Here is an 18286-nt window from a genome sequence, read left to right on the forward strand (position 1 = left end):
AGCTACTTATCTGGTCAGGCAAGTAAAATTCTCTTTCACTTCAAAAACTCCACTTGTCCCGCAGTCCCGGACAAGCGTATGCCGAGCCCTCGTAAGCCTATGTGCCAGGGCTCAGCCCCGGACGGCCCCGGCCCAATTTAACCCCTGAATGTAGGTAATAGTGCTGGTGGATGAAGGGCCCCCTCAAGAGGTAAAGCCCAGGGGCCCCTTGTAGTCTTAATGCGGCCCTGGTCTTACCTATCATGTAATTTCAAATATCTACAACAAAACATTTTGAAAACAACAAAATGTACTCAAGAGCTTATAATTCCTAAATTAAAACTCAGAACTTCACGAAATTAAGTGAGCACACGCAGCATATGCCTCTAAAGAAGCATGCCAATTTTTATGGAGATCGACCAATAGGTGGCGCTATAACTGTAAAAGCTTTAAAATCCATATATTTTCAATGGTAAATTGCCTGTTTTGGCTGAAAATGGTCAATACCTTCTATGATTTAGGTGTTTACATGCTTGCTAAATAAAACTTAAATATCTTTTAAACTTTAAAGTATCTTTTTATGCATATCTGCTTAAAGGTCTTAAATGCTTGAACCCCGGTAAATGCTGCTTGCAGCTTTAATTATTATTATTCTTTTTCTTCTGCCGTAAAACGCATCGTGCAGCCCAAACCGTAAGGCCTAGAGACTTGAAACTTTGTCAGATGATAGTACAAAAATCGAGGAGAGGTTGACAAAGTATGACCCAAATCGGCCAATAGGTGGCGCTACAGCGATCAAATGCGCAAAATGGCTCATAACTCCTAAACCGTTTGTCGTAGATTAAAAGAATTACATATTTGGAATCCTTGCGTCAAGGCGGTGACAAGCGTAGAAGATCAGATTTGCTCTCCGAGGTCCCGTTTTCCCGCCATTTTGAATTTTGTCCAAAACCTACTTTTCGAACTAGTCCTAGGTTTTTTGCCCGATCGGAACCAAACCAGTGCAGAAATGTTCTCTGGAGTGTGAATATCAATAATTATCAAAAAAAGTTGAAATTTTGATTCACGGTCACGAAGGGGCGCCAAAACGTACGTTAAGGGCGGAGCCACTTTTACTAAAATGGCTATAACTCGAGAACGAAATGAGATATTTGCACCAATCTCAGTACACATGTGTATGGGCTCATTCTTTGGTCACGATAAAAAAATCTCGTCGATTGGGCATTAGGTGGCGCTATAACTTGAAAAAAACATAAACACGTCTGTAACTAAGCAACCGTTAGTCCAATCGACTTGAAATTTGGCATGCAGTGTCTTGGTCCAAGGGGGCATGATGGTCTATGAGGACATTGGCGTATCTCAAAAAACATGGCCGCCATCGGCCAATGAAGTTTGAGCACCTATTAGACCAGGTTAACGGAGGCCGATCGGAACGAAACTCAATGGGCATGTTCAACTCATGGTCCTAGAGGTCTGTAAGAATTTTGAAAGAAATCGGCCACAAGTTGGCGCTAACGAGTTTTACGCCTCGGTAATCACATGGTGTTTCATAAAATGCATATCATTTGATAGATCTCCTCATGCTGAACAACTTTGCCTCAAGAACCAATTCTGTCAATCAAATCGTTCATTAATTATTCGCAAATATGTGAAAAACCTACTTTTGCGAACTAGTCCTAGGTTTTTCACCCGATTGGAATGAAACCAGTGTAGGACAATTCTATGGACTCTCTAGATCAATAATTATCAAAAAAAGTTGAACTTTGTCCTTTGGGTTGCTATAACTGGGTCATTTAGAAAATGGGTGTGGCAAAATGTACTCAAAAGCCTATAAATCCTAAACGAAAACTCGGAACTTCACGAAAATAAGTGAGCATATGCCAAATATTGTTCTAAATAAGCATGACAAATTTTGTGAAGATTGGGCAACAGGTATAGAAGTTATAACAGTTATAATGATGAAAAATGACAATATTCCTATGTTTAAACGAACCAATCTCAACCAATCCAGCCAGCACTGAGCTCATTCGAACAGTCTAGATGACGTCTGTCCACATTATGAATTTCAGGCATTTTCATTGAATTGTCGCCGAGATATTAGCCAAAAACCAGCGGGCGCGTTTTAAAATGGCGGCCGCCAATGACGTCACATCCCGGTACATTTTTGCTTCTAACTCAGGAACCGAAAGTCCCCGCGAGCTCAAACTCGGATGGCAAGGTCCCCTCCGGGCCCTTGAGCGGCCACATCCGTCGCGGGCCTCGGGGACGCCCCCCCGCGGATCGCTAGTTCGCGGGACCCCCGACTTTAAACGGCCGTAACTCCCGAGCCCTACCTCCTAGGACCTTGGGGAAAGGCTTGTTGGAAAGGCCTTTTCCCCGACTAGATTCGAATCGAGTTTGGTGCAATTTGGCCTGAGCGTTCTTGAGATATAAGCACAAAAAGATACGCATTAGACCAGGCGTAACTCCCGACCCCCAACACTCACTGTCCCCGCGATGGTCTCGTTCCACAGGGCCTGTTGAGCACTATCTACCCTCTGAGTTTCAGAATTTTTCGATGTCCTGTTCCCGAGATATAAGCGAAAAACCAAATTCCCATTTATCATTCATTCATTATTCTGTTGTCAGAAAGACAAGACTTGCACTAAGATTTTCTTACCTATCATGTATTTCAAATATCTACAACAATGTGTGTGTAAACATGTTTAATGCAGTCATGGAAAATGTACAAAACCAAAACCAGACCATGAAAGTAGGCTAATGACTGGTCCTTTGCTGCCACCTGCTGGTTAAAGTTGTCATATTGTTCTATAATCCATATTTAGACTTGATAAAATCACTATTAATGATTACAATCACATTTTGTCAAAATGCATCACTTAATTTCGGTTGAAGTATTAATGACAATTTTGCCACATTATGTGAAACTTTAAGGAGACTTGGAGTAAACATTTTGTTACCCATCATTTATTTTGCCAATCAAATTGTTCATTCAAGAATATTTTAAAAACCTACTTTTGCATACTAATCAGGTTTTTTGCTCAATCTGAATAAAACCAATGCAGTACAATTCTCTGGACTCTGTTGTTTAATAATGATCAAAAAAAGTTGAACTTTTGCATTAGTGGATATAAAAGGGTCATTTCAAAATGTGGCCTTCACCAAGTGTCCCTGAAAGCCATATATCTCTCCAAGGAATGCTCAGATCTTTCTGAAAATAAGCAAGGACGTGTGACATGACTCTAAACAAGCAATTTCATGGAGATCGGGACAATAGCTAACTTTAACAGTTAAAAATGTGTTGAATGACAATGTTCATATGTTTTGTATGTCCTGAAATTGTCATTTGCCACCAGATGGCAGTAGAAGGCCACTAATATAGTTCAAGATTTCAAGGTTTTTCCAATCTCTTTTAAACTATATAAATCCTTATTATATCATTACAAATCACATTTTGTCAAGGTTTACCTCTTCATTTGTTCATCTGACATATGTTTTTTTGCAATAATACAACATTACAATTACATTGAGACCTGAAAATGATGATTTTTAAAGGGAAAACCTGGAATAAGCATTTTCTTACCTCATTATTGATTTCAAATATCCATATCTGCAACAAAATGTGTTTGTAAGCACGTTTAATTAATGTAGTGAACATGGAAATATACTTGAAACACAAAACAGATACTGTTTTGACACAGAATGAAAGTGAACCTAATAAGTGGTGTGTGTGTGTGTGTGTGTATGAGTAAGCATGCGTATTATTGTTTAAGCCTTTTCTTTCTCTGTGTTTGGTTTAGCATATATCATAGCTGTTCATCTGTGATTTAAGTGGTGACATGCTTGCTAAATAAAACTTAAATATCTTTCAAACTTTAAAATATCTTTTTATGCATATCTGCTTAAAGGTCTTAAATGCTTGAACCCCGGTAAATGCTGCTTGCAGCTTTAATTATTATTATTAGGGGTTCAAGCACGTAGTGCTGAAACCCTATTGTTATTGTGCTGATTTTTATTATTATTATTCTTTTTCTTCTGCCGTAAAACGCATCGTGCAGCCCAAACCGTAAGGCCTAGAGACTTGAAACTTTGTCAGATGATAGTACAAAAATCGAGGAGAGGTTGACAAAGTATGACCCAAATCGGCCAATAGGTGGCGCTACAGCGATCAAATGCGCAAAATGGCTCATAACTCCTAAACCGTTTGTCGTAGATTAAAAGAATTACATATTTGGAATCCTTGCGTCAAGGCGGTGACAAGCGTAGAAGATCAGATTTGCTCTCCGAGGTCCCGTTTTCCCGCCATTTTGAATTTTGTCCAAAACCTACTTTTCGAACTAGTCCTAGGTTTTTTGCCCGATCGGAACCAAACCAGTGCAGAAATGTTCTCTGGAGTGTGAATATCAATGATTATCAAAAAAAAGTTGAAATTTTGATTCACGGTCACGAAGGGGCGCCAAAACGTACGTTAAGGGCGGAGCCACTTTTACTAAAATGGCTATAACTCGAGAACGAAATGAGATATTTGCACCAATCTCAGTACACATGTGTATGGGCTCATTCTTTGGTCACGATAAAAAAATCTCGTCGATTGGGCATTAGGTGGCGCTATAACTTGAAAAAAACATAAACACGTCTGTAACTAAGCAACCGTTAGTCCAATCGACTTGAAATTTGGCATGCAGTGTCTTGGTCCAAGGGGGCATGATGGTCTATGAGGACATTGGCGTATCTCAAAAAATATGGCCGCCATCGGCCAATGAAGTTTGAGCACCTATTAGACCAGGTTAACGGAGGCCGATCGGAACGAAACTCAATGGGCATGTTCAACTCATGGTCCTAGAGGTCTGTAAGAATTTTGAAAGAAATCGGCCACAAGTTGGCGCTAACGAGTTTTACGCCTCGGTAATCACATGGTGTTTCATAAAATGCATATCATTTGATAGATCTCCTCATGCTGAACAACTTTGCCTCAAGAACCAATTCTGTCAATCAAATCGTTCATTAATTATTCGCAAATATGTGAAAAACCTACTTTTGCGAACTAGTCCTAGGTTTTTCACCCGATTGGAATGAAACCAGTGTAGGACAATTCTATGGACTCTCTAGATCAATAATTATCAAAAAAAGTTGAACTTTGTCCTTTGGGTTGCTATAACTGGTCATTTAGAAAATGGGTGTGGCAAAATGTACTCAAAAGCCTATAAATCCTAAACGAAACCTCGGAACTTCACGAAAATAAGTGAGCATATGCCAAATATTGTTCTAAATAAGCATGACAAATTTTGTGAAGATTGGGCAACAGGTATAGAAGTTATAACAGTTATAATGATGAAAAATGACAATATTCCTATGTTTATAAACGAAATCTCAACCAATCCAGCCAGCACTGAGCTCATTCGAACAGTCTAGATGACGTCTGTCCACACTATGAATTTCAGGCATTTTCATTGAATTTTCGCCGAGATATTAGCCAAAAACCAGCGGGCGCGATTTAAAATGGCGGCCGCCAATGACGTCACATCCCTGTACATTTTTGCTTCTAACTCAGGAACCGAAAGTCCCCGCGAGCTCAAACTCGGATGGCAAGGTCCCCTCCCGGCCCTTGAGCGGCCACATCCGTCGCGGGCCTCGGGGACGCCCCCCCGCGGATCGCTAGTTCGCGGGACCCCCGAATTTAAACGGCCGTAACTCCCGAGCCCTACCTCCTAGGACCTTGGGGAAGGGCTCGTTGGAAAGGCCCTTTCCCCAACTAGATTCGATTCAAGTTTGGTGCGATTTGGTCTAGGCGTTCTTGAGATATAAGCACAAAAAGATAAGCATTAGACCAGGCGTAACTCCCGACCCCCAACACTCACTGTCCCGGCGATGGTCTCGTTCCACAGGGCCCGTTGAGCTCTATCTACCTTCTGAGTTTCAGAATTTTTCGATGTCCTGTTCCTGAGATATAAGCGATAAACCAAATTCCTATTCATCATTCATTCATTCATTATTTTGGTGTGAAAAAGACAAGACTTGCACTAAGATTGTCTTACCTATCATGTAATTTCAAATATCTACAACAAAACATTTTGCGTGGCAAAATGTACTCAAGAGCTTATAATTCCTAAATTAAAACTCAGAACTTCACGAAATTAAGTGAGCACACGCAGTTTGCGAATATTTATTTGCACTTTATTTGCGAATATTTTCGAAACCGTTTGTCCGATCGTCACGAAACCACCGTAGAAAACACGAAACCTAAGTTGGTTTACTATATGTTAAAGCCCAAATGTCAAAATTTTGATAGGAAGTGGCAAAAAAATCCAATCAAAGTCTTTCATGGGTCAATTTTTATGCGCTCATATATATATAAGTGTTTATAACGTCAAAACGAAATGAGATTTTTTCACCAAATTTGGCACACATATGTATGGATACACTCCGAGGACATCCCCCAAAAATGGTGGAGATCGGGCAATAGGTGGCGCTATAACTGTCAAAAAACCTTTAAAACTATATATTTCTATAATGAATTGCCTGACACTGTCATTTTGTGCCACCAGATGGCAGCAGAAGGCCACTAATATAATTCAAGATTTCAAGAATTCAATGTTTTGTCATTTAAAATCCCTTTAAACCAGGGGTGCCCAATCCTGTTCCTGGATATCTACCTACCTGCACATTTTAGCTATAACCCTGATAAAACACACCTGAATCAGTTAATTAAGATCTTCAGGAGCACTTCATAATTACAGACAGGTGTGTTGTGTTGAGCTGGGCTAAAGCTGAACTCTGTAGGAAGGTAGATCTGCAGGAACAGGATTGTTCCACAGGGCCCGTTGAGCTCTATCTACCCTCTGAGTTTCAGAATTTTTCGATGTCCTGTTCCTGAGATATAAGCGATAAACCAAATTCCTATTCATCATTCATTCATTCATTATTTTGGTGTGAAAAAGACAAGACTTGCACTAAGATTTTCTTACCTATCATGTAATTTCAAATATCTACAACAAAACATTTTGTGTGGCAAAATGTACTCAAGAGCTTATAATTCCTAAATTAAAACCCAGAACTTCACGAAATTAAGTGAGCACACGCAGCATATGCCTCTAAAGAAGCATGCCAATTTTTATGGAGATCGACCAATAGGTGGCGCTATAACTGTAAAAGCTTTAAAATCCATATATTTTCAATGGTAAATTGCCTGTTTTGGCTGAAAATGGCCAATTCCTTCTATGATTTAGGTGTTTACATGCTTGGTAAATAAAACTTAAATATCTTTTAAACTTTAAAGTATCTTTTTATGCATATCTGCTTAAAGGTCTTAAATGCTTGAACCCCGGTAAATGCTGCTTGCAGCTTTAATTAGGGGTTCAAGCACGTAGTGCTGAAACCCTATTGTTATTGTGCTGATTTTTATTATTATTATTCTTTTTCTTCTGCCGTAAAACGCATCGTGCAGCCCAAACCGTAAGGCCTAGAGACTTGAAACTTTGTCAGATGATAGTACAAAAATCGAGGAGAGGTTGACAAAGTATGACCCAAATCGGCCAATAGGTGGCGCTACAGCGATCAAATGCGCAAAATGGCTCATAACTCCTAAACCGTTTGTCGTAGATTAAAAGAATTACATATTTGGAATCCTTGCGTCAAGGCGGTGACAAGCGTAGAAGATCAGATTTGCTCTCCGAGGTCCCGTTTTCCCGCCATTTTGAATTTTGTCCAAAACCTACTTTTCGAACTAGTCCTAGGTTTTTTGCCCGATCGGAACCAAACCAGTGCAGAAATGTTCTCTGGAGTGTGAATATCAATAATTATCAAAAAAAGTTGAAATTTTGATTCACGGTCACGAAGGGGCGCCAAAACGTACGTTAAGGGCGGAGCCACTTTTACTAAAATGGCTATAACTCGAGAACGAAATGAGATATTTGCACCAATCTCAGTACACATGTGTATGGGCTCATTCTTTGGTCACGATAAAAAAATCTCGTCGATTGGGCATTAGGTGGCGCTATAACTTGAAAAAAACATAAACACGTCTGTAACTAAGCAACCGTTAGTCCAATCGACTTGAAATTTGGCATGCAGTGTCTTGGTCCAAGGGGGCATGATGGTCTATGAGGACATTGGCGTATCTCAAAAAACATGGCCGCCATCGGCCAATGAAGTTTGAGCACCTATTAGACCAGGTTAACGGAGGCCGATCGGAACGAAACTCAATGGGCATGTTCAACTCATGGTCCTAGAGGTCTGTAAGAATTTTGAAAGAAATCGGCCACAAGTTGGCGCTAACGAGTTTTACGCCTCGGTAATCACATGGTGTTTCATAAAATGCATATCATTTGATAGATCTCCTCATGCTGAACAACTTTGCCTCAAGAACCAATTCTGTCAATCAAATCGTTCATTAATTATTCGCAAATATGTGAAAAACCTACTTTTGCGAACTAGTCCTAGGTTTTTCACCCGATTGGAATGAAACCAGTGTAGGACAATTCTATGGACTCTCTAGATCAATAATTATCAAAAAAAAGTTGAACTTTGTCCTTTGGGTTGCTATAACTGGTCATTTAGAAAATGGGTGTGGCAAAATGTACTCAAAAGCCTATAAATCCTAAACGAAACCTCGGAACTTCACGAAAATAAGTGAGCATATGCCAAATATTGTTCTAAATAAGCATGACAAATTTTGTGAAGATTGGGCAACAGGTATAGAAGTTATAACAGTTATAATGATGAAAAATGACAATATTCCTATGTTTATAAACGAAATCTCAACCAATCCAGCCAGCACTGAGCTCATTCGAACAGTCTAGATGACGTCTGTCCACACTATGAATTTCAGGCATTTTCATTGAATTTTCGCCGAGATATTAGCCAAAAACCAGCGGGCGCGATTTAAAATGGCGGCCGCCAATGACGTCACATCCCTGTACATTTTTGTTTCTAACTCAGGAACCGAAAGTCCCCGCGAGCTCAAACTCGGATGGCAAGGTCCCCTCCCGGCCCTTGAGCGGCCACATCCGTCGCGGGCCTCGGGGACGCCCCCCCGCGGATCGCTAGTTCGCGGGACCCCCGAATTTAAACGGCCGTAACTCCCGAGCCCTACCTCCTAGGACCTTGGGGAAGGGCTCGTTGGAAAGGCCCTTTCCCCAACTAGATTCGATTCAAGTTTGGTGCGATTTGGTCTAGGCGTTCTTGAGATATAAGCACAAAAAGATAAGCATTAGACCAGGCGTAACTCCCGACCCCCAACACTCACTGTCCCGGCGATGGTCTCGTTCCACAGGGCCCGTTGAGCTCTATCTACCTTCTGAGTTTCAGAATTTTTCGATGTCCTGTTCCTGAGATATAAGCGATAAACCAAATTCCTATTCATCATTCATTCATTCATTATTTTGGTGTGAAAAAGACAAGACTTGCACTAAGATATTCTTACCTATCATGTAATTTCAAATATCAACAACAAAACATTTTGCGTGGCAAAATGTACTCAAGAGCTTATAATTCCTAAATTAAAACTCAGAACTTCACGAAATTAAGTGAGCACACGCAGTTTGCGAATATTTATTTGCACTTTATTTGCACTTTATTTGCGAATATTTTCGAAACCGTTTGTCCGATCGTCACGAAACCACCGTAGAAAACACGAAACCTAAGTTGGTTTACTATATGTTAAAGCCCAAATGTCAAAATTTTGATAGGAAGTGGCAAAAAAATCCAATCAAAGTCTTTCATGGGTCAATTTTTATGCGCTCATATATATAAGTGTCTATAACGTCAAAACGAAATGAGATATTTTCACCAAATTTGGCACACATATGTATGGATACACTCCAAGGACATCCCCCAAAAATGGTGGAGATCGGGCAATAGGTGGCGCTATAACTGTCAAAAAACCTTTAAAACTATATATTTCTATAATGAATTGCCTGACACTGTCATTTTGTGCCACCAGATGGCAGCAGAAGGACACTAATATAATTCAAGGTTTCAAGAATTCAATGTTTTGTCATTTAAAATCCCTTTAAACCAGGGGTGCCCAATCCTGTTCCTGGATATCTACCTACCTGCACATTTTAGCTCCAACCCTGATAAAACACACCTGAATCAGTTATAATTAAGATCTTCAGGAGCACTTCATAATTACAGACAGGTGTGTTGTGTTGAGCTGGGCTAAAGCTGAACTCTGTAGGAAGGTAGATCTGCAGGAACAGGATTGTTCCACAGGGCCCGTTGAGCTCTATCTACCCTCTGAGTTTCAGAATTTTTCGATGTCCTGTTCCTGAGATATAAGCGATAAACCAAATTCCTATTCATCATTCATTCATTCATTATTTTGGTGTGAAAAAGACAAGACTTGCACTAAGATTTTCTTACCTATCATGTAATTTCAAATATCTACAACAAAACATTTTGCGTGGCAAAATGTACTCAAGAGCTTATAATTCCTAAATTAAAACTCAGAACTTCACGAAATTAAGTGAGCACACGCAGCATATGCCTCTAAAGAAGCATGCCAATTTTTATGGAGATCGACCAATAGGTGGCGCTATAACTGTAAAAGCTTTAAAATCCATATATTTTCAATGGTAAATTGCCTGTTTTGGCTGAAAATGGTCAATTCCTTCTATGATTTAGGTGTTTACATGCTTGGTAAATAAAACTTAAATATCTTTTAAACTTTAAAGTATGTTTTTATGCATATCTGCTTAAAGGTCTTAAATGCTTGAACCCCGGTAAATGCTGCTTGCAGCTTTAATTATTATTATTATTCTTTTTCTTCTGCCGTAAAACGCATCGTGCAGCCCAAACCGTAAGGCCTAGAGACTTGAAACTTTGTCAGATGATAGTACAAAAATCGAGGAGAGGTTGACAAAGTATGACCCAAATCGGCCAATAGGTGGCGCTACAGCGATGAAATGCGCAAAATGGCTCATAACTCCTAAACCGTTTGTCGTAGATTAAAAGAATTACATATTTGGAATCCTTGCGTCAAGGCGGTGACAAGCGTAGAAGATCAGATTTGCTCTCCGAGGTCCCGTTTTCCCGCCATTTTGAATTTTGTCCAAAACCTACTTTTCGAACTAGTCCTAGGTTTTTTGCCCGATCGGAACCAAACCAGTGCAGAAATGTTCTCTGGAGTGTGAATATCAATAATTATCAAAAAAAAGTTGAAATTTTGATTCACGGTCACGAAGGGGCGCCAAAACGTACGTTAAGGGCGGAGCCACTTTTACTAAAATGGCTATAACTCGAGAACGAAATGAGATATTTGCACCAAACTCGGTACACATGTGTATGGGCTCATTCTTTGGTCACGATAAAAAAATCTCGTCGATTGGGCATTAGGTGGCGCTATAACTTGAAAAAAACATAAACACGTCTGTAACTAAGCAACCGTTAGTCCAATCGACTTGAAATTTGGCATGCAGTGTCTTGGTCCAAGGGGGCATGATGGTCTATGAGGACATTGGCGTATCTCAAAAAACATGGCCGCCATCGGCCAATGAAGTTTAAGCACCTATTAGACCAGGTTAACGGAGGCCGATCGGAACGAAACTCAATGGGCATGTTCAACTCATGGTCCTAGAGGTCTGTAAGAATTTTGAAAGAAATCGGCCACAAGTTGGCGCTAACGAGTTTTACGCCTCGGTAATCACATGGTGTTTCATAAAATGCATATCATTTGATAGATCTCCTCATGCTGAACAACTTTGCCTCAAGAACCAATTCTGTCAATCAAATCGTTCATTAATTATTCGCAAATATGTGAAAAACCTACTTTTGCGAACTAGTCCTAGGTTTTTCACCCGATTGGAATGAAACCAGTGTAGGACAATTCTATGGACTCTCTAGATCAATAATTATCAAAAAAAAGTTGAACTTTGTCCTTTGGGTTGCTATAACTGGTCATTTAGAAAATGGGTGTGGCAAAATGTACTCAAAAGCCTATAAATCCTAAACGAAAACTCGGAACTTCACGAAAATAAGTGAGCATATGCCAAATATTGTTCTAAATAAGCATGACAAATTTTGTGAAGATTGGGCAACAGGTATAGAAGTTATAACAGTTATAATGATGAAAAATGACAATATTCCTATGTTTATAAACGAAATCTCAACCAATCCAGCCAGCACTGAGCTCATTCGAACAGTCTAGATGACGTCTGTCCACACTATGAATTTCAGGCATTTTCATTGAATTTTCGCCGAGATATTAGCCAAAAACCAGCGGGCGCGATTTAAAATGGCGGCCGCCAATGACGTCACATCCCGGTACATTTTTGCTTCTAACTCAGGAACCGAAAGTCCCCGCGAGCTCAAACTCGGATGGCAAGGTCCCCTCCCGGCCCTTGAGCGGCCACATCCGTCGCGGGCCTCGGGGACGCCCCCCCCGCGGAGCGCTAGTTCGCGGCACCCCCGAATTTAAACGGCCGTAACTCCCGAGCCCTACCTCCTAGGACCTTGGGGAAGGGCTCGTTGGAAAGGCCCTTTCCCCACCTAGATTCGATTCAAGTTTGGTGCGATTTGGTCTAGGCGTTCTTGAGATATAAGCACAAAAAGATACGCATTAGACCAGGCGTAACTCCCGACCCCCAACACTCACTGTCCCGGCGATGGTCTCGTTCCACAGGGCCCGTTGAGCTCTATCTACCCTCTGAGTTTCAGAATTTTTCGATGTCCTGTTCCTGAGATATAAGCGATAAACCAAATTCCTATTCATCATTCATTCATTCATTATTTTGGTGTGAAAAAGACAAGACTTGCACTAAGATTTTCTTACCTATCATGTAATTTCAAATATCTACAACAAAACATTTTGCGTGGCAAAATGTACTCAAGAGCTTATAATTCCTAAATTAAAACTCAGAACTTCACGAAATTAAGTGAGCACACGCAGCATATGCCTCTAAAGAAGCATGCCAATTTTTATGGAGATCGACCAATAGGTGGCGCTATAACTGTAAAAGCTTTAAAATCCATATATTTTCAATGGTAAATTGCCTGTTTTGGCTGAAAATGGTCAATACCTTCTATGATTTAGGTGTTTACATGCTTGCTAAATAAAACTTAAATATCTTTTAAACTTTAAAGTATCTTTTTATGCATATCTGCTTAAAGGTCTTAAATGCTTGAACCCCGGTAAATGCTGCTTGCAGCTTTAATTAGGGGTTCAAGCACGAAGTGCTGAAACCCTATTGTAATTGTTAGGATTTTTATTATTATTATTATTATTATTATTATTATTATTATTCTGCCGTAAAACTGATCGTGCAGCCTAAACCGTAAGGCCTAGAGACTTGAAATTTGGCCAGATTGTAGTGCTCAATTTGGGGAGAACCTATCAAAGTCTTGACCCAATCGGCCAAACGGGGCGCTACAGCGCAAAAAACAAAATTTTCAGACATTTTTGGCCATAGCTCGTAAACCGCTTGACGTAGACTCAAAAACTGTACATCGTTGCAATCCTTGGGTTAGTACGAACAAAATTGTTTTGCGCCTTTTTTAACTCTACGACGCACCGTTTTTCCGTAAAATTGACCCGAAGCCCAAACGTACTTTCGCGAACTAGTCCTAGGATTTTCAACCGATCGGAACCAATCCACTGCAGAAATATTCTCTGGACACTGAATATCAATAATTATCAAAAAAAAGTTGAAATTTCGAATTTTGCACGAAACAGTACGCCAAAAACATCTATGCTAACGTTAGCCAAATGCTATTTTTAGTGATAACTCTTGAACGGAATGGAATATCTTCACTAAACTTGGTACATATATGTATAAGCTCAGACTTTGGTTAAATAAAAAAAATTGCGCACCTCTGCCACTAGGTGGCGCTATAATGCAAAAAAAACATAAAAACAGCTATAACTATGCAACCGTTAGTCCGATTGACTTAAAATTTGGCATGCAGTGTCTTGGTCCAAGGGGGCATGATTGCCTTTAAGGACATTGGTGTATCTCAAAAAACATGGCCGCCATCGGCCAATGAAATTTGAGCACCTATTAGACAAGGTTAACGGAGGCCGATCGGAACGAAACTCGGTGTGCATGATCGAATCGTGGTCATGGACGTCTGTACCAATTTTGAAAGAAATCGGCCACTAGTTGGCGCTAACGAGTTTTACGACTCTGTAATCACATGGTGTTTCATAAATCCACACAATATGCATATCATTTGATAGATCTCCTCATGCTGAACAACTTTGCCTCAAGAACCATTGCTGTCAATCAAATTGTTCATTAATTATTCATGAATATTTTAAAAACCTACTTTTGCGAACTAGTCCTAGGTTTTTCGCACAATCGGAACGAAACCAGTGCAGGACAATTCTATGGACTCTCCAGATCAATAATTATCAAAAAAAAGTTGAACTTTACCCTTTGGGTCGCTATAACGGGGTCATTTAGAAAGTGGGCGTGGCTAAATATACCCAAAAGCCTATAAAACCTAAACGTAAACTCAGAACTTCACGAAAATTGGGGAACGCATGCAAAGTATAACTATACAGAAGCACACCAATTTTTATGGAGATCGGACCATAGGTGGCGCTATAACTGTTAGAAAACTTTAAAAAACTTGTGTTTTTAATGCTTTTGGATTAAATTGTATATAACTCTGGATGTGATCGACTTTTTTGACAAGAGATATATCTTTAGACTCCTGAATCCTTGCCGAGTTCAACGATATCAGACTTGCCAGGTTTCGGAAAATGGTTTGTGTCACCTTGTGATTTAGCGCTTAAAAAACGTTTGCGAATATTTTCGAAACCGTTTGTCCGATCGTCACGAAACCACCGTAGAAAACACGGAACCTAAGTTGGTTTACTATACGTTAAAGCCCAAATGTCAAAATTTTGATAGGAAGTGGCAAAAAAATCCAATCAAAGTCTTTCATGGGTCAATTTTTATGCGCTCATATATATGTGTCTATAACGTCAAAACGAAATGAGATATTTTCACCAAATTTGGCACACATATGTATGGATACACTCCGAGGACATCCCCCAAAAATGGTGGAGATCGGGCAATAGGTGGCGCTATAACTGTCAAAAAACCTTTAAAACTATATATTTCTATAATGTATTGCCTGACACTGTCATTTTGTGCCACCAGATGGCAGCAGAAGGCCACTAATATAATTCAAGGTTTCAAGAATTCAATGTTTTGTCATTTAAAATCCCTTTAAACCAGGGGTGCCCAATCCTGTTCCTGGATATCTACCTACCTGCACATTTTAGCTCCAACCCTGATAAAACACACCTGAATCAGTTATAATTAAGATCTTCAGGAGCACTTCATAATTACAGACAGGTGTGTTGTGTTGAGCTGGGCTAAAGCTGAACTCTGTAGGAAGGTAGATCTGCAGGAACAGGGTTGTTCCACAGGGCCCGTTGAGCTCTATCTACCCTCTGAGTTTCAGAATTTTTCGATGTCCTGTTCCTGAGATATAAGCGATAAACCAAATTCCTATTCATCATTCATTCATTCATTATTTTGGTGTGAAAAAGACAAGACTTGCACTAAGATTTTCTTACCTATCATGTAATTTCAAATATCTACAACAAAACATTTTGCGTGGCAAAATGTACTCAAGAGCTTATAATTCCTAAATTAAAACTCAGAACTTCACGAAATTAAGTGAGCACACGCAGCATATGCCTCTAAAGAAGCATGCCAATTTTTATGGAGATCGACCAATAGGTGGCGCTATAACTGTAAAAGCTTTAAAATCCATATATTTTCAATGGTAAATTGCCTGTTTTGGCTGAAAATGGTCAATTCCTTCTATGATTTAGGTGTTTCCATGCTTGCTAAATAAAACTTAAATATCTTTTAAACTTTAAAGTATCTTTTTATGCATATCTGCCTTAAAGGTCTTAAATGCTTGAACCCCGGTAAAATGCTGCTTGCAGCTTTAATTAGGGGTTCAAGCACGTAGTGCTGAAACCCTATTGTTATTGTGCTGATTTTTATTATTATTATTCTTTTTCTTCTGCCGTAAAACGCATCGTGCAGCCCAAACCGTAAGGCCTAGAGACTTGAAACTTTGTCAGATGATAGTACAAAAATCGAGGAGAGGTTGACAAAGTATGACCCAAATCGGCCAATAGGTGGCGCTACAGCGATCAAATGCGCAAAATGGCTCATAACTCCTAAACCGTTTGTCGTAGATTAAAAGAATTACATATTTGGAATCCTTGCGTCAAGGCGGTGACAAGCGTAGAAGATCAGATTTGCTCTCCGAGGTCCCGTTTTCCCGCCATTTTGAATTTTGTCCAAAACCTACTTTTCGAACTAGTCCTAGGTTTTTTGCCCGATCGGAACCAAACCAGTGCAGAAATGTTCTCTGGAGTGTGAATATCAATAATTATCAAAAAAAGTTGAAATTTTGATTCACGGTCACGAAGGGGCGCCAAAACGTACGTTAAGGGCGGAGCCACTTTTACTAAAATGGCTATAACTCGAGAACGAAATGAGATATTTGCACCAATCTCAGTACACATGTGTATGGGCTCATTCTTTGGTCACGATAAAAAAATCTCGTCGATTGGGCATTAGGTGGCGCTATAACTTGAAAAAAACATAAACACGTCTGTAACTAAGCAACCGTTAGTCCAATCGACTTGAAATTTGGCATGCAGTGTCTTGGTCCAAGGGGGCATGATGGTCTATGAGGACATTGGCGTATCTCAAAAAATATGGCCGCCATCGGCCAATGAAGTTTGAGCACCTATTAGACCAGGTTAACGGAGGCCGATCGGAACGAAACTCAATGGGCATGTTCAACTCATGGTCCTAGAGGTCTGTAAGAATTTTGAAAGAAATCGGCCACAAGTTGGCGCTAACGAGTTTTACGCCTCGGTAATCACATGGTGTTTCATAAAATGCATATCATTTGATAGATCTCCTCATGCTGAACAACTTTGCCTCAAGAACCAATTCTGTCAATCAAATCGTTCATTAATTATTCGCAAATATGTGAAAAACCTACTTTTGCGAACTAGTCCTAGGTTTTTCACCCGATTGGAATGAAACCAGTGTAGGACAATTCTATGGACTCTCTAGATCAATAATTATCAAAAAAAGTTGAACTTTGTCCTTTGGGTTGCTATAACTGGTCATTTAGAAAATGGGTGTGGCAAAATGTACTCAAAAGCCTATAAATCCTAAACGAAACCTCGGAACTTCACGAAAATAAGTGAGCATATGCCAAATATTGTTCTAAATAAGCATGACAAATTTTGTGAAGATTGGGCAACAGGTATAGAAGTTATAACAGTTATAATGATGAAAAATGACAATATTCCTATGTTTATAAACGAAATCTCAACCAATCCAGCCAGCACTGAGCTCATTCGAACAGTCTAGATGACGTCTGTCCACACTATGAATTTCAGGCATTTTCATTGAATTTTCGCCGAGATATTAGCCAAAAACCAGCGGGCGCGATTTAAAATGGCGGCCGCCAATGACGTCACATCCCTGTACATTTTTGTTTCTAACTCAGGAACCGAAAGTCCCCGCGAGCTCAAACTCGGATGGCAAGGTCCCCTCCCGGCCCTTGAGCGGCCACATCCGTCGCGGGCCTCGGGGACGCCCCCCCGCGGATCGCTAGTTCGCGGGACCCCCGAATTTAAACGGCCGTAACTCCCGAGCCCTACCTCCTAGGACCTTGGGGAAGGGCTCGTTGGAAAGGCCCTTTCCCCAACTAGATTCGATTCAAGTTTGGTGCGATTTGGTCTAGGCGTTCTTGAGATATAAGCACAAAAAGATAAGCATTAGACCAGGCGTAACTCCCGACCCCCAACACTCACTGTCCCGGCGATGGTCTCGTTCCACAGGGCCCGTTGAGCTCTATCTACCTTCTGAGTTTCAGAATTTTTCGATGTCCTGTTCCTGAGATATAAGCGATAAACCAAATTCCTATTCATCATTCATTCATTCATTATTTTGGTGTGAAAAAGACAAGACTTGCACTAAGATATTCTTACCTATCATGTAATTTCAAATATCAACAACAAAACATTTTGCGTGGCAAAATGTACTCAAGAGCTTATAATTCCTAAATTAAAACTCAGAACTTCACGAAATTAAGTGAGCACACGCAGTTTGCGAATATTTATTTGCACTTTATTTGCACTTTATTTGCGAATATTTTCGAAACCGTTTGTCCGATCGTCACGAAACCACCGTAGAAAACACGAAACCTAAGTTGGTTTACTATATGTTAAAGCCCAAATGTCAAAATTTTGATAGGAAGTGGCAAAAAAATCCAATCAAAGTCTTTCATGGGTCAATTTTTATGCGCTCATATA

Source organism: Chanodichthys erythropterus, unplaced genomic scaffold (assembly GCF_024489055.1).
Source record: "Chanodichthys erythropterus isolate Z2021 unplaced genomic scaffold, ASM2448905v1 ctg001590_np12, whole genome shotgun sequence".
NCBI lineage: Eukaryota > Metazoa > Chordata > Actinopteri > Cypriniformes > Xenocyprididae > Chanodichthys > Chanodichthys erythropterus.